Source organism: Diplotaxodon limnothrissa, linkage group LG13, assembly GCF_057381915.1.
Source record: "Diplotaxodon limnothrissa isolate DT_005_m linkage group LG13, D_limnothrissa_male_GT1.1, whole genome shotgun sequence".
In the NCBI taxonomy this organism is placed as follows: Eukaryota; Metazoa; Chordata; class Actinopteri; order Cichliformes; family Cichlidae; genus Diplotaxodon; species Diplotaxodon limnothrissa.
In genome coordinates, this window is record NC_140608.1 from 22,586,158 (window position 1) to 22,609,121 (window position 22,964).

The following is a 22,964-nucleotide window of genomic DNA, read 5'->3' on the forward strand; positions in this document are numbered from 1 at the left end:
TTTGTATTTTCTAATTAGTGTTCTTAAATATATACAACAATAACATTAATTATGATTAATTACAGTATATTGTAATTAGCATTATAATGTTATCATTATTATTATCATTATTATTAGTAGTAGTAATCTGGATTAACCAACTAGCCTGGCTCTGGTCGTTGACGCTGTGAGGGGAAGTACGGTGTACTTCCAGCGCATCACTACCAGCGCGTTTCAGCCTGCCGGCCACCGTACTGGTGATGGGAATTCCGGCTCTTTCTAGAGAACAGAAAGAGCTCTTTCGACTCCCAACCAGCTCTTCAGGTTGTTTTGTTGCTTTAATGAATTTATCAACAACAATATAAAATTATGCACAAAAGGAATTACTAATGTAAAAAATGTGGTTTTATTTATATATGTTTATATATAAATATATTCAATTTTATTTTATTTATATACCACCAAATCACAACAACAGTCGCCTCAAGGCGAGTTTTGGAGTTTGTACGGTGGCCCCTAGAGACAAAGCACGTACAAACTCCAAAACACATATAAACTCTAAAAAGCACGTGCAAACTCCAAAGCACATTGCTAGCATTAACTGAACTTCCAAAACAGAGCTACCTAGATCACTTAAATTACACAGTTGAAAGCATATGTGTATTCTTTGTTTATTTATACACAAACACTCATATATATTCAAATAGAAAAAAAAAAAAAAGTTCATTTACGTGTTACTACCACACACCAAAACTGGGTGTGTAACAACTAAGTAACAAAAGCTCAACACTGCCCCTAGCACCCTGGAGCACTTCCGTTGTGTGCTCCAGGATGAGTTTGTACATGTTTTGGAGGTTTCACGTGTTTTGGAATTTGCATGTGTTTTGAGGTTTGTATGTGTTTTGGACTTGGTACGTGCTTTGTCTCTAGGGGCCTGTAGTAAATATACTTTTCTTTATTCACTCCTCATAAAATGTAATAAATAAATTATATAATACAAAAAACAACTATTTACATTTCAACTTTTAACTATTTAAATTTTCAGCTTTTTCCTTTTAAACAAATTTAAAGTGAAACAATACAAAACACTGCAAACCACAACACAATACAATATAAATTATAATATGAAAACAAAAAGAACATGCACATTCTCTGTCATATGGGCCTGCATGAATAAACTTTCTGAATCCTTTATCATCCGCAACTGAAAATAGTTGTTTATGATTACTATACCTTTCTAATGTGACGTTGTTGTCCCTGGTTCTTTTTCTCCCTCTCTACCGCCCCTCCCCCCTCTTCCCAGCGCAAAGCACAAGGCTCGCATGCGGAGTGAAGCGGAAAAAAAGTGAGAGAGAGAGGGTGAGAGAAAGAAAAAAAAAACCCCACGGCTCGCTATAAGGAGTCGGCTCGCGTCGTTCACGTCAAAGATCCGGCTCTAAGAGCCATTTCGTTCGCGACCGACACATCACTAATTGTTTGAGCCATGCTACCAGACAAATACCATAAAGCATTTGAAGAACCTTTACCCCAACTAATTTTTAAGATAATGGCATCCAACTTTCCTTTTAAGAAGCATATTTTTTTCCCTTTTTTTTTTTTCAGGATGATCTGAAATTGGTCAGGTTAGAGGCATTTGATGAAATAAACATGGGATGACCCAGTGAAGAGCTTCCAGCTGTGAATCATAGGCACAAAGTTAAGCCTTCAGATTCACAAAGAAATAACACTTTCCTTACGAATTTTTGTCAAATCTTTGTTCCACTGACCCAATTTTAGGCCCAAATTTAAGGCTGCTGTTGTTTTGTTTTTTTACAAGAAAACTCAGTTGGCTGGACTTTGTGCTGCGTGGCACTGTTCTGCTTCAACTGTGCATCATGAAAACCAAAAATGAATTCTTGTATAGCTGTATGCATCTGGGTCACTCTGCTGCTATTTTACTTGAAAGCGCTCAAATAATCCTTTTCAGGACTTTGTTCCATATGTCCACTTCTCTATAAAATGAAGCTCACTGCTGAATAATTCACCACCTCTTGGAGTTGAGTTATAGAACCAGAGAGGGAATATTGTTTTCTCATAGCTGATACCCTAACAGAGCGATCTCTTCGAGGAAACAAAGTACTCACGCATATAATATTCCTAAAAACAGAATCATATTGAAATTTTAGTAATCTGACCAGCGTCTTAAAAATAATCGAAGCTATGGCTCCCATAATACATTAAAAGAATACTAACACACACACACACACACACACACACAATGTAGCTCAACTTAATGTGCTTTGAGGCCACACAGCAAAAATGGTACATTCTTAATCTTCATGCCAGATAAGTCTACACACAGATTTCTGTATGCTGCAAAGTTGGTTTTTTTTGGGTATAAAAACTCAGGGCTGATTTATCTCTACAGAAATATCAAATTAATTTGTCACTTTGAAATTTGATAGCAGGTGATTAGTACTTTAAAAATGTAGGCTAAATTATTTGCAAACCTTTACTATGGTTATCATGCAAGCAGTGGTTTCTAATCTCCTACTGAGGTCTTTACAGGTTTTTATATCGGGAATAGCTTACTGTAGTATTTATGCTAGGCGAGGCTATTAGCTACCACGCTCTCCATCTAAGTGCAACTGTCTTTGTAAAAGAGATAAAGACATTTATTTTTGAACAAAACACCAAATGTGGATTTAGACTATCCAGCTTTCTTCACCATGTTTGTGTTCAGGATATTTTTTTAACACACTTAGCACAGCTACCTAATGCTAAAGCATGATAAAAACTACACATTAGCATCAGTGGTTCTTGACTGCAGCCTGCAGTGTACTAAGTAGCTACTTTCCCTTGATGTCATAATTTTACTGAATGGCTCCTTTTTAAGAATTGATGAGATTTAGCTGAATCAATTTGTTGAGAGATACAGTAATAGAGATCTGGGGGCGGGGGAATTGGCAAATTTCAATTACTTAATGTCCAAACAGCTTGCTAGTTGCAGCTGATAATTTAGAACTCCGGCTCCTGATTAAAAAGGGGGGGAAAGCAATGTAGCAGCAGCCAAAATGCTATTAGTGAGTTCAAAACTGAATGTTTGAAAGCTTACTAACCAGGTAAACATCATTTATTTAATATGTGTCAAAAAGTGACTGAATGATGCACCAAAATGTACGGTCACATCTAATATCGCACCAAGATACCCAGTTTGTAAAACTTTAGGTAAATAACTATAAATTTGATATAAATGACAGTGATTATTTAAAGCAGTGGGGTCTTAAATGACAGCATGACAGTGGGAGCTTTACATCCCAGAATGCTAAATGGCTGTTTAACTGCAGGTACTTGTCTCCCTCCGTCTCACCCACCTGCTCCAGATGGAGGTAAGAGATATCACAGTGTGTGGGCTTCATTGCTGGAAGCAATTAATTCCACTAAGCAATGGGATGGTTTGTCAGTCTAGCTTGCATGTCTTTTGTATTTGCCTCTCATATGGCTGCATTTAATTCAAACGTAAAAGGGGAGTGTGCGTCATTACAGAGGTCACATTTCTTCACACTGAGATTATCATTTTCTATATGTAGCGTAAACAAACAAGCCTTCAAATGTGAAAAATCAGTTCCCAATAAATTAGTTTTAATAATGACTTACTACAGTAACAATTTGCAAGTAATGAAGTGATTCTTTTTTTAAAGTATCAAAAGTAACTTTCCAGATGAGCTAGCCTAACCTTCATTCACCCCAAACCTGACCTGGACATAGCTGGAAGCCTAGTCTCATTATGAGGAGATTAGCTGTACAGCTAGGGTGACTCTAAGAGGATCGGATGGCCTTGAAATTCTCACTCTCTTCTAGGGTTGCCAACTCGCTGAAAAATAAATAAGGGACACCTCGTGGCCAGGGCCGGGCAACCCAGTTGTCTTCACCCTTCCCAGTGTGGTAGCTATTTTTTTTGTGTGTGAAATTATTTTTTAACCATTTGACTTGAATTTGATTTAAGCAGATGCATATTCTTTGTGATATGACCATATGGGAAACAAATGATCATTTAGCCATTTATTTTTAGCTCAAAATGACAACATTAACACAGTAAAACAGGTCTCTTTCTTAAACAGAAGCCTGTCATGCTTAACTTTTGAGAATATAAGTAAATCTTTCTTTAAAAGAACTCTGTCCTGCTTAACTTAAAATTATATAAATTAATAGAAAGCAATAGAACAAAAAATATTCCTGTAACTGTGCACATATAGTGCATATAGTACAATTGGCTTCAGTTGAGGTATTATTTCAGCTTTTCTAATGCTAATCAGCTGCTCCTGTTTGTAAACCCACTTGTTCCCATGATTACGCATCTTAACTCATCATCATTATTCATCTATGTATTACTTTTATGTATTAGTCATCTATTTGTTGTAATCATCTATCCTTGCAGTTGTTTATTACACAAAATAAATTATATTATCACACTTCTGGCCACATAGCGCTGATATTCACTGCACATGCCCATAATAACCTTAACCAGAGGGTTTAAAAAAACAAACCAATGTTTACATACCATATCTGCTTCTGCCGTGGCCTGGTGGACAAAAAATTGGTTAAGGGTTCCCTGAGCTTTCACACCCCTCATGTTCTTCTTGTGCCCACCACTAGAAGCATGCCTATGGAAAAAGTGCGCCGGCACACAGTGCAGTGCGCTTTAAAGGTGTTATCGTGCACTTTTCCAGCCAGGTGTTTCCCTTTTCCCATTCCTCTCTGTACTTTTGCAGCCTTTTTTTCTTTCTCTGAGCGAACAAACATTGCTGCTCCAATGCTGGGCTTACACTGTGCGATTTTTGGCCCATTTTGAGCCGATTTTTGAGTCGTGCGACCGATTTGGTGATCGGCCCGATTTTGGCCTTCATCGTGCATCGTGTAGTATACGTGGGGTAACGAGAAGCGATTAACACCTCACGACCAGCTCCCGATCATCAATCGGTCGTGAGGGTGTCAACACAGCCGCTCACGCGCTAACACGTAAACGTCGGTGAAAAAGACGGAGCAGCACAGCTGTGCAGCGTGTGATCTGGACCCAAGCGATGGAGGCACAACTTGTAGAACTTTGGAAAGCTCATCCGAGCCTTTTCGATGTGGCATCACAAAATTATCACGACCACAACAACCGTGAAAATAGTTTGATTTACACTGCTGCTTAATCACAGCTGCCTGATCAATGTTTTTCAATTTAGCAAAGTTGATGGTGGTGGGGTGTCTGTGTGAGTGAAAGACAGAGAGGGAGAGCGAGCGACAGAATTTCTGTTATAACCTTCATTTTATGGAGGCACAGTGTGAGCACTCAGGTCTCATCAGAGCATCGGGCGGTATAGTGTGAGACTCTGCATCGTGACCTACCAACTTCTAACCCCTGTGAGTCAATCGTGCAGTTTGAGCAGGAGCTGAATAACGTGAATGGAAAAAAAATCGCACAGTGTCTGCCCAGCTTTAGGTGTACTGTCGTCCGAGATTTGCACCGCAGTGTCAGCGTTTGTTTCCCTGTTGGCCATGCTTGTTGTTGTGGTCATCTGTTGTCTTCCGGTATTTTCTCCGCAAGCGACCTTTCCTCGACCAATGAGATGAGCGGTAATCTGAATTGTCATACTCGAATTGTCATAAGTGTGCTGTCAGCTCATTGGTCACAAAGCAGGAGAGGGGCTGGGAATTATGTTTTCAAACAAAGCGTTAATTCCATTAACATTTATAGACCACTTTTGATTCTCACTGTATTACGAGACAAAGTGCGTCCCTTATTAGCTCAATACGGGACGTGTACTTTTGTTTCTAAATACGGGACGATTCTGTTTTTTAAGGGACGGTTGGCAATCCTACTCTCTTCTGACTTTGTTATCTGGTTTCACCCCCACCTGTCTATCTAGGTTTTCCGACGCAGTGGGGGTCGGAAAACCTAGTTCTAGTTCTAATTTCTTTTCATTATCTATCATCAGTTTCACTGCAGGGGCCATGCTGTTATATCAACTGCCAGACTCTTCTTCTTTCTGGCTGTTGGAGGTAAATGCAATGTATTTGTCAACGGCAAAAGTTGCCTCAGTGTATCCCCCATTCTGTAATTCATTTGTATTTGAGCTGGTGTACATTTTTCTCTTGTGTCAGTGTTTCTCTGCATCAAGATTAACAAAGAAAATCCTTGAGCGTTCAAAGCTGGTTGTCTTTCAGGAGGTTATTTAACTGCAGCAATCAATCTGCAGTGCCAACATAATCAACCACAGGCACTGCACAGGCAAATATTGAATATACCATTCGCAGTAAAACCAGAACATCAATAGAAGTAATGAGATATTCTGCGGATAGCTCCTTTGTCAATACTTGTTGTATTCCAGTTGACGTGTGACATTTACCTGACTTTTAAATACTGAGTGTGTTTCTATCCACTTCCTGTCTGACTTCCTAGTCCTCCAGAACATGAACATGAAATACAGAGTTACTATATTATCTGCCACCAACTCGCACTAATCCAGGATTTTGCAGTCCCGTTGCTCGGATGGTTCTCACCTAGTCTGTTATGACCTTTTGTCTTAGAACTCCTCACTGTTAGTGTACTGTGTTCTTACTTTGTAGCTTTAAACTTCTAATTCTTGTCTCAGACTGTTTCTTTTAAATCTTTTGCTATTATTACTCAGCACACATTGTTACTTAATATTGTCTATTCATCTGAATGCTTCAGTGCATTTCACTCTGCTTGGTCAAAGCTGGTTTACTGACCCTGCAAACTGCTGAGCAGTAGTGCAGGACCACATTGCAGCAGTGTGATGATTTTTCAGACTGAGAGTTGTTTTCCATGTGCCTGTGGGTTTGTTTTTCCTTTCTCCCATAGTCCAAAAACATGCATGTCAATTGGTGATTCTAAAGTAGGTGTAGGTGTTAGTTTTGTGTGCACTATTAAACCAAATTAATTTCGTAGATGATGTAGCAACTTCTCCCTTCTTGGGTTAATGAATCCATTTGTGATTAACTTGAAGTGTTAGCGCCATTAAAGGTATAATTTCACAGTATATCTCCACTTGCCCATTAATGTTGTAGCATCCAAAGAAAAGTTTCTGAAGGTCTTCTAAATATTATATCATATTATAATAAGCTGTTCTGTGTTTCCTACAGTTCAGTTGCTAAGGAAACTTTTATTTATGAGAGGTTGTGTTGATTGCTGCACTGAGGTAGTACAGAGTGTGCAGAATTGTAACAACAACAAGCTCAAGCAGTATCCGGTTGTTCAGTCTGACATCACTAGCCGTGTCTGGACCTAAACTCCGCTGCAGGTCCATATATCAAATGATCAGTATGGCATTACTGAGAGTTGAAAAACTGTCTAAAGTCTTTCATCTTTAATAAAATGATCAGTGTTCTGCTCTACCAGGTGTAACAATTGAGTTTAACATCCAGGCATCCATGAAAACGGAATTTATGACATTTAACGGAGTTAGAAGTTAGCAGGGAGTTAGCTCGCTAGCTTCTATCTAAATACAATATAGCATGTCCTGACTGCGGGGTTTTGGAAACAAATTAAAACGTACAGCTCTGTTATCACTTCCAGCATAAATGAAGACAGAAAACTAAACAGCAGTGACGTTTGTAGGGTTACTGAAGTTTGGTTAGCTGGTATGTAATGATGTGCTACGTGACCGCTAGCAACACAGCTATGATAGCATAATATAAACAAGCTAACTTTTTTTCCACTCGATAAAAGTTAACGTGAGTGTTCTCGGTGGTCAGGAACAAATGTAATCGCATGGCAGGATGCTGTAAAAGGACCAAACTTCAGCCAGGAGAACAACTGAGATAATCCATCCACAATACGAGGTTAGTCATTCATATACTGCTGCATGGGCTGAGCTGTAGTTACATCCTAAGGTTTTAAAAACTGAGCTTAAATAAATGATTAGCGGTAATAAAAGCCGAGGGAGGTCAACAGTGATCACTGACTTTTTTAGGAGCTTTTTGAGATTAAATAGAAGAAAATACATAGGGGAGAGTGAGGTAAGATGAGCCACTTTTTACTCATGTTGCCCTGGATGTGAGAAAAAAATGACACAGAAATAGAATGATAACATATTCCTTTATTTCAGGATGTCTCCTTTCAAATGTAATGATCAGAATCTATGTCTGATGACGCTGCCCAAAATAATGACCTATTAAAAAAAAATGCTCCTTTGGCTCAACTTGCCCCAGATTAGGGGTAAATTGAACCTAGTCAGTGGGTAAACTGAGCCATCTTGGGGCAAACTGACCATGTAGTTTTTAAAATGTAAAACTGATCATATTGTGAAAACAAACCATTTTAACAGTTGTAAACCTGTGAGAACAAACCTGGAAACTGGTGGTTTCTAAACAAACCACCAGTTCAAAACCATTTATTCAAAAGAACTATTCAATATTCCAATGATCAAGGTTGCAGGGGAATATGAACTGTTGCTCCCTCCTTGCAGTTCCTCCAGCCTGTTGAGGTTGAGGTAGCTTCTTCAGCACATCCTTGCGTGGGAAAGATGCCTCATCATTTTCCTTGAACACAAACGTGGGTTTCTTACTGCTAGTGATCCCTCGGATTCTTCTGAGAAATCTGGCACTCACTTCGTTGTCTGCAAACCTGTCAACCAGGCCAATGTAATGGTGGCTCCTGGATTCTGTTACCTATCGATCACTTTAGCCAGATTGTCAAAGAACTCCCCAACTGTAGTCTTATTGAAGGCTGTAGCTCTTCCCAAAGATGTTGCCTCAGGCATACGACAAGAGAGATGGTGGCGTGCCAAAAAATTCTTGAACCATTCTTTACCTAAAAAATGTAATGGTAAAGTAGTAAACTACACAAAATACATTAGTCTGTGCCAACCTACTGAAATGTTGTTGCTTGCACTTCCTACCGGCTAAACCTTTCTCTGTCCAGTTGCTGGGAGTAGGAATGTTGTTTCTGCCTGCCAATTCTAATGCCAGTTCACGGCATTTCTTTGGGGAAATGCCATGGAACTGCTCTGCAAGCTTCTTGATATGCTCTGCTAGCTCCTTCTCCACCTCCTCAGAGAAGACTCTCTTTGCTGAAGCTGTTCCACTATAGCCAACCGATTTGACCTCCTGTGTGTCCCTCTTTTTAATATATCTCCTGAGGGTTGACCTGTCAATTTGTCTTTCTTTAGCCACTGATCTTATGGACTTTCCTCCCTTGACTTCACTCGCTGCCCTTTCAATCTCCTCCAGGGGTGTTGAGCCCCAGCTGGTCTTCCGTCTGTAGGTCCTTGGCATGATATCTTTTCTATAATAGTTAACATATGACAAATACAACAAAAGGGTTCAGTATACTGAACTAAAATACTATTTAATAAGTCAGAGCCTTAAATAAATTTCAGTGCCTTATGGTGGGGTAGGTTGAACCATTGGATCAATTTACCCCATAGCCTTTGGCTCACTTTGCCCCATAGCCACCACTTTGAAAAAAATGGGCTAGCTTAGCAATTTAGGCTAATCTTTAGAAAACTTCTTCAGATGATATTATATTTTAGAAACCCACCAACATGTATAATATATCATTTTAGACACAGATACATTTGTTTTAATATTACAGTCAATTGACCTGATATGCAGAAATTTTACTTTGACAAGCAGAAAACATTTTTTTGTGTAATACAGACTTACCCCTTCTCCAATGTGCTCCTCTTTAATATAGCAGGATGGAAATGATGAGTGCTTCCTGGATTTATGGTCACATAACAAAACATGTACACAGTTACCTAGATACAAGGGGTGGTTCAACTTACCCACTGGCTCATCTTACCTCACTCTCCCCTAACATTAAACATGTTAACGACACAAAAGCCATATTAAACGCAGACTACTTTAGGCCCGGAAGTAGGATTCGTCACGTCATCACTTAACAATCGGATAGATCTACCAGTAGGTAATTATCATAAATGTTTCATGCAGCACAAAAGCACATGTATAAATGTATAAGATGTCATTTGAGAAAGTATGCTAACGTTACTTGTGGCAGTAATGGAATGTGTTTTGAATTACAGTACTTTTGTGTCAACAGAAAATGAAAACAAAAAAGTATATATGAAAATGACATTTTTTCAGGATTTTGGAAAGCAGGGCAGCACGGTAGTTAGCACTGTTTCCTTACAGCAACAAGGTCCTGGGTTTGAATCCAACAACTGGCTTTCTGTGTGGAGATTCCATGTTTTTCCCTGTGTCTGTGCTTGTTCTCTCTAGGTACTCAAACTTCTCCTCACAGTCCAAAGACATGCAGTTGGTGGGGTTAGGTTAATTGGTGACTCTAAATTCCCATAGGTGCGAATGATTGTCTGTCTCTCTGTGTTAACCCTCTGACAGACTGAGGTTGTACCCTACCGCTCATCCCATGGCACCTGGTATTCCGGCTTTCTTGGTGTGAGAAGGCAGACAATGGTAAACAGCAAGTATTACCGTGTGTGCTCGTTTGACATGTTTGTACTGGCTTATCTGGAGTTAGTTTGGTAGGGATTGGATCCTATTATTTAAAATATTGTTTTTTATGTATTTGTAATTCTGTGATTTTAATGCTAACATGTGTCTAGCTAACCTGCAGACTAAAAATCCAATCCACAGCACCATGCTGGTCTTGTCAGTGATACCAGATGTGATTGATCGAAAGTAACCAAGTCTAAATATGACACTTATTTCTTATTTTTTTCTTACATTTTGGAGGCTGATTAAAAGCAAAAATGAAAAGAAGCAGCGTTTTATATCAGTATAAATCAATAACCCAACACCAGGATTTCTTTCCTATGCACTCCTTTGTATAATATGTTAAAAGGTTTCAGTCTTTGAACAGAATGAAAAGTTTAAACAAATCTGACAAGGACACCTTACCCTGTCAGAGTAAGGACACTCTGGATATTATGAAAGAGAATCGTGCCCAAAATCATTTGAATATCTTAACTTTTTTATCCAAACTACAAAAAGCATATAAAAAGCAAATAAAATTAACACAATCATTCCAAAACATGCTTTATGTGTTGAAATGAGTCAAAATAAGTAAATTTGGGGTGGAAAAACACCAAATGGGGCATTCTATCGGAGCACTAGGAGGATGTTTTTGCAGGAAAAAGTGAGTCCTGATAAATATGATGAAGATATCTCAGAAAGCATCCACTAGCTCAGATGTTGAGCTAAATTCAGTGATATATAATCACCATGTTTTTGCATTTTATCGCAGACACACCAAAGAATGGTGCACACCTCTTCCTCCTCATAGGCCATTGTTTCCTCTGACAACACATTTAACGTATGCCATTATTAATCATGAGCAACTATTAGCTTTTGATAAATTGCCACTCAACCTAGAACAGGCTCGCGGCCAGTAACAAAAGACCGTTGGTGTTTACTATACGTTCGCTTCACTTCGTGTTGTTTATCTGTGAGTGCACTTAACGTTCATTTGTACAAAGAAAATAAGAGTGTGTCAATCAGAAAGAAGAGTGTGTCCTTGGAGACAAGAGCAGCATATCCTCTGGCTAATGTGGCTTGTCACACAGCCAGCTGCACAGGCCAACGCCAGACGAGGAGGTGAAATGAGGAGCACGGTCACTGATAAAGAGAAGAGAAAGCAGCATGAGGAAGTTTGAAAATGTAGAAGCAATTTTCCAAAAAAGAAAACTGAAACTCAAAGTATCTTTGACATGTCTGATTTAGCACAAAGATTAGAGGCAGCTGATTCTGTATGGATTCAACAAATATTTAGCAATGTGCTGCAATTAGGTGATGGTGTGTGGTTTAGAGATTAACATATAATAATTAAAATATTATTTCTATAATTTCTTGCAACACTAGAACTACAATGTGCTTCACAAATTCACAAGAGAGCAGCTTCAAAGCACCAAACAGACAAAAAAAAAACCCCAAAACCGAGCAGCATTATTCATAGAGACCATTTTTTAAAATGCATTACACAAATGCCAGTGTGTACAAGTAGGCTTCAAATGCTTTTCAGACTGAGTCACAAGCTGATCTGATAGTGAAGGAACAGTTAGTGCCACAGTATTGAAAAGATAAAAAGCACAGTCCCTCATTAAATCAGCTTCTATCCTGTTATGTTGAATCAAACCTGATTGGCATACCAGTAACTAAATGAAGTTTAACTATCAATAACCAGGTCAGCTCCAGACCCTTTCACTTGTGCACATGACGTTCAGATCACTTCTGATCGTCTGGTGTAGAATCCACAGTGGCTGTGTACAGAGACAAATTTACAAACATACATAACCTTTTGCCTGATAAACTATAACAGGAGCTGCTGACCCGGAGCGGAATTAAAGCAGCAACTCAAACTGAAGGCTTGTCCCGAAGCAATTAATTAAGCAATTACTTTTTATGATGTTTATTCTGGATTCTTGTTCATTTTTCTGCCTCTTCATCTGCAAACAGAGCCACGTGTAGTAAGTCACCTCGAGCGGGATGTGCCGCGCTGCTGGAAGCACTTACATAAATTATCACATCTAACCTACTGACGGGGGTGCCGTGATTTTCTGGCCTGTGAGACAGAGGGTAATTCAGATATTAATTATGCAAATCAAATGTGTGAAATTGCAGAAAATTGTTTTCAAGTAGCCATCATCTTCTCTGCGAAGCATCCTCCGGATTCCCCTGTGTGGAGTTTAGATGAAATTTTTTTTGGATGAGCACCAATCCTAAAGACGCGTTTATGATAATGACATGCACACGCCTGTGTGAGGCTGTGAACATCAATCCAATTAATGCGACGTGGACGAGCATCCTCAGCATTTCTCACATGACAGCGAAGGACATCAAAGATGACACTGAGGGGTTGCTTGCAGTGCATGTTTCAAAGTGAGGTGGTAAGACATTGTTGGCAAATATGATATTTATATAATGATGACCACTGCAGAGAAGTTAGCCGAGCATGAGCACTTATTCTAATGGCAGATTCAGAAAACAGAGTCCAAGTGGCATGAGATCACCCAGGGATGAGGTGAGGACAGAGGCTGATGGAGACAAGCAGAAAATAGACAGCTGACACTGGCAGGTCCCAGTGGGTGACTTTGTGTTTGAATGTATTTAATGTCCACAAGCTTTGAAGACAGCATCTGCAAAAAAAAAGAAAAAAAAAGAAAAAAGAAAAAAAACTAATTACAAAGATAAATCTTTGACACTTCTAGCATGCAGTGAGTCAGGCAGCATCTGCATTTGTGCAGGAGTAGGTTTGTGCTGACGTCAAAGCTTTTGCAGGGAAGTTGAAAGAACCGTTGGGGAGTGACGGGGGCTCAGAAGAGAGATCGGCAGAAGAAACAGACGTGCACAAAAGCGAGTGCTGATGCACCGACATTATAGCTTCAAACTGCATCTGTGAAGAGAGATTTAGGTCAAGAGTGTGTGTGCGGGATCAGAAAAATGAAGCAACATCTATTCCAACACCTTGAAACACAAACATATTTAAATATCACTGAAAATACATAAAATTGAGGTGGAGAAAAGAAGCTGAGGATGTGTACACAAACAAGCAGAAATATTTGTGAAAATAAACCAAGAATCTCTGCAAACAAAATGATAAGAGAGGATTTTTCTTCTTCTACTTAAGCAAACAAACATTTTGGAAATAACTGAGAAAAATAAACTCTTCCATTTCCGCTGACTTTGCCTGAGTCGCTTTTATGCAATTAAAATGAAATGAATACTACATTTCACATTATCTCACCCTGTTGCCTGTGGAAGAGTCCAGCTCCTCTGCTGCTAAATTCCCCACTGTTAGCTCCATCCCATTTAGGCACAGCCAATTCTGCCTCGGTGCCTTTTGAAAACCAGCATACGCTTTTACAGGTTAGAGAGTTGGGAGTAATGTGTTGTGATGGACCAAGTTGAAAAAACAGGAGGAGTCACGGGAATTGTTAGAAAAATAGGGTATTCATTTATTTAACCCAAAAATTATATTTACAAAAGTAATAAATGTTGAACTCATAAAAGAGGTCAAAGAAACAAACCTAGACTCAGCCAAACAACTGTGAACTCAACAAACAAAACTGACCTAAACAGGAAACGACACACAGGGGTATATATACTGCAGATCAGACCACTACGACACAACAGGGTAACTAAACAAAACACAATCATAAACAACAAAAGCGATGCAGAAGAGTCCAGTTTGTTAATAAACTAAACATCAAAGAAGAAACTCAAAACCACTAACCCGAAACTCAAATATTTAATTAAGTACAAAAGCGTTTTTTTAATTTTAATTAAAGAAAATACACATTCTCCCCTTCAGCAGGAAGTGGTGGTGCGGTCCAATTATCCTTCTTTGTATTTAAGGACTTTAAACCCTGGCCACCACCTTTTGTCTGGCAACTCCCAGGGTTCATGGCAGGTAAGAAACAGGTAAAAGAAACAAAGTAATCAACTGGTATGCTTACATAAGTAAACTAAATGTGCGTGCTTACAAACAGGACAAATGTACTTAAACCAATCAATAAACTTATTAGAAACTAAAGTGTGTTACTGTGTTCAAATGAAGAAATAAAAATACACAAGAGTTACAGACTTCAGAGTGTGGCCATGGTTTTGGCCATCACTGTGTTAAAGTGGGTGCAAACAACATTTTTGCCTCCTGATCTTTCTGATAACTACAGAGATTGTACAGGTAGTCCAGCTTCTCCAGGATGGCACATCATTAAAAGTCATCAACACATCAGCAGGACTGGTATTTGCTCCTTTGTGCAAGGAAGACACTGGTGTTGAATATCTCTTCCCAAACAATCAGAAACAGACTTCATGAGGATGGCCTGAGAATCCGATGTCCTACAGTGGGCCTTGTGCTCACTGCCTGCTGTTTGCCATAGAATACCAGAACTGGCAGGTCCACCGATGGCACCCTTTGCTTTTCACAGCAGGTTCTTTCTGAGCACATGTGACAGTCGTGAAAGGGTCAGGAGAAGTCGTGGAGAACATTATGCTGTGTGTAACATCATTCAGCATGACCTGAGTTGGCGGTGGGTCAGTAATGGTCTGGGGAGGCATATTCATGCAGAGATGAGCAATGGCACCCTGACTGCCATTAGGTATCAGCATAAAATCCTTAATAAAATATATTTTATTAATAGCCAGCCACCAGGTTTGGAAACATTGTGCAATATAACACAGGTGTGGCAGCTAAAACCCTTTTGGATCTGTGACTCAATGAGGACACAGAGCATCCAAGAACACTCTTACTCCTCCTCTGCGGCTCTGGGACTTGCAGACCACGGAATCAACAAAGGTGTTCTATCTCTCACAATGGCATGTTCTAATTTCCATTTCTGACAGCTCTGATGAAATGCTCATTCACACATGCACACATGTCTATCTTATCCAATTACTGTGAGGACAAGCTATGGTTTACTGTAATGAATTATTCATAGCGCAATAAGGATGCACCACAGAGGTTAGTGTGTCAGTCTAAAGTGTGCTCCTCAGAATCCCTTTAAAAGATTATTTCTCGAATTCAGCTGCCACAATTGCCCGCCGTAATTAACTTGCTGTTTGCAGGGGCAGAATCGAGTCCACCAATCTGTGACTCGCTGCGATTAGAGTTTAATTCTGGCTGCCCTTGTAGCTGCACATGGACTTTGACTTGTGAAACGTTAAAATGAGATTTTAAAGGAGGAATACTCATGACGTGTTATCACCGTGTCGCCATGCACACGTGCACATCCCTGTTCTCCAGTGACGCTAACATTTTTATTTATTTCTGACAGAAGAGATTCTTTGGCAAATTTTCAAAGACGCTTAGCCGTGGCAGTGAAGAGGCACTGAACATAAGCGTGTCAATAATAATGACAGCCGCTATCCACAGAGAATTGTTTACGCAATTAAAAAGCTTATATCCAGCAGCGAGCTTGAAAATGAACAATTATTTTAGCTGTAAGAACGAGGCTGGAAACGTGAAAAAGCACACAGACAGCACACTTTTATAAACTTGAGAATGCGCTGCATCTACAGCAATGTATTAAAGCTGCAGTATGCTCTGTCCTCAGCTTCCAAGTTCAAATCCTCTCCTCTGTTAATCCCTCGGAGAGGGCAGGGATGATGGGACACACGGCCTTTAGAGAGAACCTGGTTTTGGCCACATGCTTTATTCTGCTATTTAACAAAATGAGCAGACGCCAGCTGTTGCAGCAGTGGATGTGGGCCGAGTGTAAGTCAGGAGCCACGTCATACATGACAGCTGTTTGTGGCATCAGACAATCTGAATTTGTGACTCGTCAAATTGCCCATCTGGGTCAAAGCAATAGTAAATAAATAATCAGTGGGTTTTAGTCATGTGGTGACTTATTATTTAAAAAATGAACATCATTAGTTGCAAAAGTACTGGGCTGTTTTTCTCCTCAATAATTTCACTAGATATTGTGCTCGGAGCTAAGAGCAGCCGAGGTAAATTGCTTGGCCCCACAAAACAATCTGTGTTAACAGGTCTGTAATCCATAAATTAACCTATCATCCTTTTCATAAATTCATGTCATGGTGAATTATTGTACTAAGCATGTCCACAGTTAGATAAAATGAAATAAGTATAGCTACAAGCAATCCCTATCCACCAAGGATTCAGGCTTCAACTTCTTCCAAATGCTCTGTTTAGGACAGTTTTTCTACTCTTAGCTCTGTATGATGTCATTTAGAACACATATCCTTAATATGATCACCTAAGACACACGCACTACTGTTCACTTATTATGTTTGAGTGTTTTAGCTCCGCTCATAAAGAGAGCGGAGCTAAAATGGTTTGTTTCAGGGAGGAACTGAGGGTCTGCACCAAGACCCAGAATAAGCTACACAAAGCTTAATAAAACTCTGAAGTATGCAAGGGAGAAAACAGGGGATTTAAAATGAGCACGTGTCTTCTTTGAATTATCTTTAAACGAGTTAATATTTGTGTGTAGATGCATATTCATCAGGGTTCCAATGTTTGCTTCCCCCTTTAGTGAAATCACATTTGGGAAGCCCAAGTAGGGGTGCAGCGAGTTCATTAAGCCAAGCTGTTTCACATTAATTTTACATTCAGTTGTTTAATAACTTCAAAGAAACCATACTTAATGGCTTTCAAATTAAAATTCTTTGAGGGAAAAAGTTAAAACATAATGAAAAAAAAGTTCTGTGTGAAACATTTCAGATAAGGACTGTAATTTTGAGTGAAGAATAGATTACTTGAATTGCCTTTCAGAAGGCCAAGAAGAAAAAGAAAAAGTCAGCAAGCAATCAGCTTTATTTCTGCCAAAAGCCGTGTGGTCATGCATGAAAGTAGTTGTAATGATTGAACGAGCTCATAGGGTCTGAATATCACCTCTGGAGCCCCACACGGGTTTCTCTAAAAGACACCGGAGGGTAGCCGGGTTCACCGCTGCAGCCTGACTGGAGAGAGTCAGGAAGCGTGTGTTGATGCTTATAGATGTCTGAGTGATGGTAGAACTGCCAGAGATAGAGCTCTGTCATGTTTGAAGTGCTAATGTTTGTGACGGAGAGGTGAAAAAAAGCTACTTTAAAGCTAATGGAGCTAATTCCCAGCACAGTGAGAGTAGCTTTACAATAATTGCATCTCCAGGGAGAAAAGCAGTGGGTGATTTTGTACATTCAAGCAGATGTGCATTGCTGAAATATGCTCAGAGATCACCTGTAGAGGGATTCCATTTAATTAAACATATGGCCTCTCGCTAAATTATGAGAGAAGGTCTGATCGGATAGAAAAAGAGGAGAAAAAACATTAAAGACTTGTCTAAATTTAAATACTTATGGATAGCAGTAAAAGCAATAAGATTAAACATAAAAAGGATGCCTACACAGAACAAAAACTTAACTAGATATCTATATCTGAATGCTGTTGACCTATTTATTGATAATAGTTTAATTTCAAGTGCTGCTGGTCTGAACAATATATTGATGGACCACTGTTTCCCAGCATAACAGCACAATTGCATCACAGATTATTATAGTTAGTAATAATCACAGGCTTACGACTTACCCTCCCTTACAATATCCTTGGCAAGAAAGGAGAACATATTTTATTACAGAGTCGAGCTGTGGCATAAATCCCTGCTGTATGGAGGGGGAACATAAAGCTCCTTCTATGCCTTGAATGAAAAACCTTTAAGTGGTGAATGAACGGCACGTGAGCAAGTGAGTCAGTGGGTGAACTGCACAATTTAAGCACTTCCAGTCTGTGCGACATCCCCACGTCTTAAAGAGAATTCTGCTATTTTAAATCAACCTGTAGGCGCAGAGAAACAAGGTCAGACACAAACAACGTCGCCGTGGGAACCCTGCGCTTCAGCAGCACAATGACATTTCTCTGTGGAAAAAAACGAGGTGGAGGAAGACCACCTCAAAATGTCACAGGACCCACAGATACGCATTTGTTAAAAAAAAAAGGAAAATCAGAACAGTTAATGAACTGTCACCATTTGGTTTCGAGTGCACGTGAGAGTCTGAGTGTGAGAAGTTTCCTACAGAGTTTTACAATACAGAATATAAGCATGTATGTGAAATCTCATCATTACCCCTTTTTACACTGGTAATATAAAAACAGTTGGAGAACATCCCCATCCTCTCTAATCTGTCAGGCATAAGATTACTGTTCAATCGATTACCAGCAGGTGTTAGGGACATGACTTCAGGTGTTCCTCATCAGCAAGGGTGTAGATTTGGTTGTGGCATTGGTGGGGACGGATGATTCAACCATCGAACCCTGCCCTGTTTCTTATTTTTTCCTTTTTGTTTTTGCTTCTTGATAAAGAAAGAGAAATATACTTGCCTACATATGCTATTCTACATGGTTTTAAACCATTTAAAATTACAATTCATAGTTTTATATGTGAATTATATAATGTTAAATTACTATTAAACAAATGACCGACTAAGTATTTTAGGCTTTAGTTTACTTCAGCCATATTCCATATAAATCAGGTATTATACAAAAATAAAAATAGCTTCAAATACAGTCATGACAATAAAAGAATATGACTTTAAGAAATTAACAACATTAGTTCAGTTACAGTACACCAACATCTCTTATACATTAGCACTAAGGGAACACTGAATGACCTGTTGGTTTTTGTCCATAAAACTACTCGTCTAAGATTACCACAAAGTAAAAGGTCTCTCAGCAACATTATGCACTACTGCCCTCTATCAGATCAGTGAGCTGGGATGTTTTATTCTCAACATGAACTACTGTTACAGCAACAGACATGGACTACATGCCCACACAACAAACACATGCCTGCTCCTCTCATTAGCTGAAATGAACTGCTGGCATATTGGTTTTACATCTGTACTGTCCAGTCTCTCCTGGTGGACATGGCATCACATTATTCATGGTTACATACAATTTTAGACTGATGTGGGCCAAGCTCCTACTTGCCAACCTTGGGGGGGGGAGGGTATACATGTACATATATATATACAAAAAACTTGAATCTTACAGTGTTTATTTATCGGATAAAATACCGTTATTATTAAACAGGCCGGGGGTGTCCAAATTCAGAGGCTGCGTCCACCTGAGGACCCGGCCTTTGTGGTCTAAGTGGGCCGGGTCCTCCAAAAGCCGGGTAGACCGGAAATGAGCGATTGTAAAATTGGACGGTCTAGCCTTCAGAATTACGTCACCTGCCATCTGCTCCTTGCTGTCTAAAATATAACCGGACGCTGGCGTAGATGGTCGAATAAACTGCTGTCACACAGCTGAATAAGTGTGAGAACCCGGAGGAATCCTCCCGAGGGATTAATAAATCTAGTTTACAGTTTTTTCTGATTGCTTAAACCCTAACTGTGATTCCTGTAGCACAATCTCTAAAACTATTCAGACTTATAGCAAAACCACTCACTGAGTTTGCAAAACTAAAAGCACAAAAACTGCTTTGCACTCAGTTTGCAATTTTGTAACACACACTTTGCAAAACTGTAGGCACAATTCACTGCACAACACTCAATTACCAAATTTCCAACACACTCCTAGCAAAAGTATACACATGTATGGCTATCATTAACACTAATTTGCCAACTGTCTGGCACACTTTCACATGTGAAAACTTTTTTAGATAATTAGTTCACTTTGCAATCAGCCTAAGCACTATAATACAGGTAAGCTGTGTGTGCGGAGTACAATGGAGGGAGCAGAAAGAGTGAGAAGTAGAGGAGGCCGAGGAAGAGGACGTGGAGGTGAAGAAGTAGGATGAAGAGGACGACAAGGACAAGGAGGAGCAAGAGGAAGACGAGGAGGAGGGAGAGGAAGATGAGGAGGGGGGAGAGGAAGGGTAGGAAGAGTAAGAAATAGAATTGCTGATAACATCAGAGCTACAATAGTGGACCATGTAATCAACCGTGGAATGACCCTGAGGGTCGGTTAGTACAGTCACTTCGCACAAAGATTTGTAGCACTGCCATATGCCAATGAGAAACACACCAATACCATTGATGTAAAAATACTGAAATTGTTACTTTACAGAATTGCTAGATGACCAGATGCTGGGGGCAGAGGAAGCATGTTCACTGCAGACCAAGTAACCCATATAGTCATTATGGCGATTGCAAATAATCCTATACTTGGAAATAAACACTTGTGTTTGTTTTGATGTACTTGAAGTTTGGATCCCTCTATGCTTATGGATCTATGACAGAAGTATGAGCTCAAACTGACATAGCCTACCTTGTGCACAGAGAAAGCAAAGGCCAGATGTGTTTTGTATTCATACCATCAGTGTGCAGTTGGCGCATTGTGTGCTTAGTAGATGATGGCTTGTGTGTACTGTTTGATACGGAAACACCATTTTTACGAAGGTGTGAAGAGTTAATCTAGCTGTGTTTGCTTTTGCAAGAGAACTACAATGTTTTGATTATTGGGTGACAGGTTTTCTTATTTGTGTGAAGAGTTTTGCAAAATTTGCCAATAGTTACAAAAAATTTGCTTAAGCATACAGAAAAAACTGTAATCGAATAACTTTAATCTCAGCCAAACCGATTTACTCACCAACAAATAAAACACAACTAAAGCACTGAAAAAGGCCAAACAATAACATGTTTAAGTTATTTGACGTTTACACAGATACATTCTCGCCTGAAAATGTGTTAAAAGTTTATTTTGCGACCCAGAAAGAGTAATAAGAGTAAAACTAAGCAGCTGCAGTAATAGTAGCCATTGTTGGAAACTGGAATTGGCTGGGCCAGTCTGGGATATGGTTTTTCAGTTTTGTTGTCCGGGTGGAAAATCGGGAGAAATTGGGGAGAATGGTCGCCCCCAGAGATTTTTGGGAGGGGCACTGAAATTCGGGATTCCCCGGAAAAATCGGGAGTGTTGGCATGTATGGCCTAGCATAGCCTGTAACGTTATTGCGACGGACACATTATATGAGTGAACTTGACTTTAAGTGATTTACAGGTTTCTTTGAAAAATACTTTCTTATATCCAGGTTCTTCCTTTTTGCTGCCATCCTCCTCTTCTCCTCGCAGTGCAGGCTTGCCATGCTACTAGGTTTTCTTTCTATCGGGTTGTTTTTCTTTACTCGAAGAGATCAAATTATTGGTGGGGACAATTCAATAATCGCTGGATATTGGTGGGGACACGTCCCTTCCGTCCATGCCAAATCTACGCCCTTGCTCATCAGTGTTTTGACCTTTTACTCACAATACACCCTTAGTTGACGTAGGCCCAACCACAGGATTGTGAAGTCTGGGTGTGTGTTCCTAACAACCCTCCTCATCCACAGCTCAGAAATTAATGCTGGTAGATGCTGGGCAAAGAGAAAATTTTTAAGCTCTGCATTATACTTATTGTGATATAATTAGCCTATGTGCATCACAAGAAATTTGGGGTTTTAATTGGATTACAGCAGTCCTCAATTAAAAGTCATAAATGAATTTCCATTTTAAAACATGCGGAGGCCTTAAACGGAAATAGAAGTAGGGTAAAATAAATGCATGTAAGTAATGCTGATGTTTGCTAAATTGGTTCGTTTCATCTGCCTGTCAGGACCTGGAGATTGAGAGGATATTTTAATTTCAAAATAAAAGCGGTGGATTGAAAGCACAAGTCAAATTAAAGGGTCAGCTGCATTATCTGTTAACAGTTAACAGAGGATCATTGGTGTCTCTCTCCCCTCCCTCCAGGACATTTACAGCACCCGTCTCACTAAAAAAGCCCTTTGCATAGCGGCTGATCCCACGCACCCAATGCAAAGCTTCTTCAAGCTGCTGCCGTCGGGGAGGAGACTGCGGAGTCTCCAGGCCAGGACCAGCAGGCTGAAGGACAGCTTCATCCATCAGGCTGTCAGGAAGCTTAACTCCCTCCCGATTCTGCCCCCTCTCCCCTCTCTCCTCCACGGTCTCACTGAACTCTGTCACACACACTCACACACACACACTCTCTGACTCACTCACTGGCCTGCACCAGTTACCAGTCACTTTGTGGAGCATTGGACTGCCATTACCTCATAAGACTTTGTGTTACACTATCTCATACCGTACATTACCAAATCTCCATTTGCACTATTTGCCTATTTGCACTACTCTGCCTGGTTTGCACTCAATGTCATTTACCCTTATATTGTATATTGTATAGCTTTCTTGTTATATGTAAAATTGTATTATATTATTTAATTTTTTTACTTTAAAATATTTTACTTGCATTTTTAATCACTCTTATATTTAAATGTTCATTTTCTATTTTATCTAGGGATTGAGAGTAACGAAGTTTCTATTCTCTGTATGTCCTGTACATGTGGCAGAATTGACAATAAAGTTGACTTTGACTTTGACTTTGAGCTATGAGGTAATTCAAGAAAGAAAGAACGCCTTTATTTCAACATGTATGTCTTTGTTTGACTTTTTATTTTATTTTTTGTTTTTTCGAAGTACAGCCAAACTCCTAATCTCAGTAGACCTAAATATAGACCTAAGAATACAAAAAGCCTTACTTTGAAAGTATAAACGGAAGCCTGACGTTCCTGTTGGGT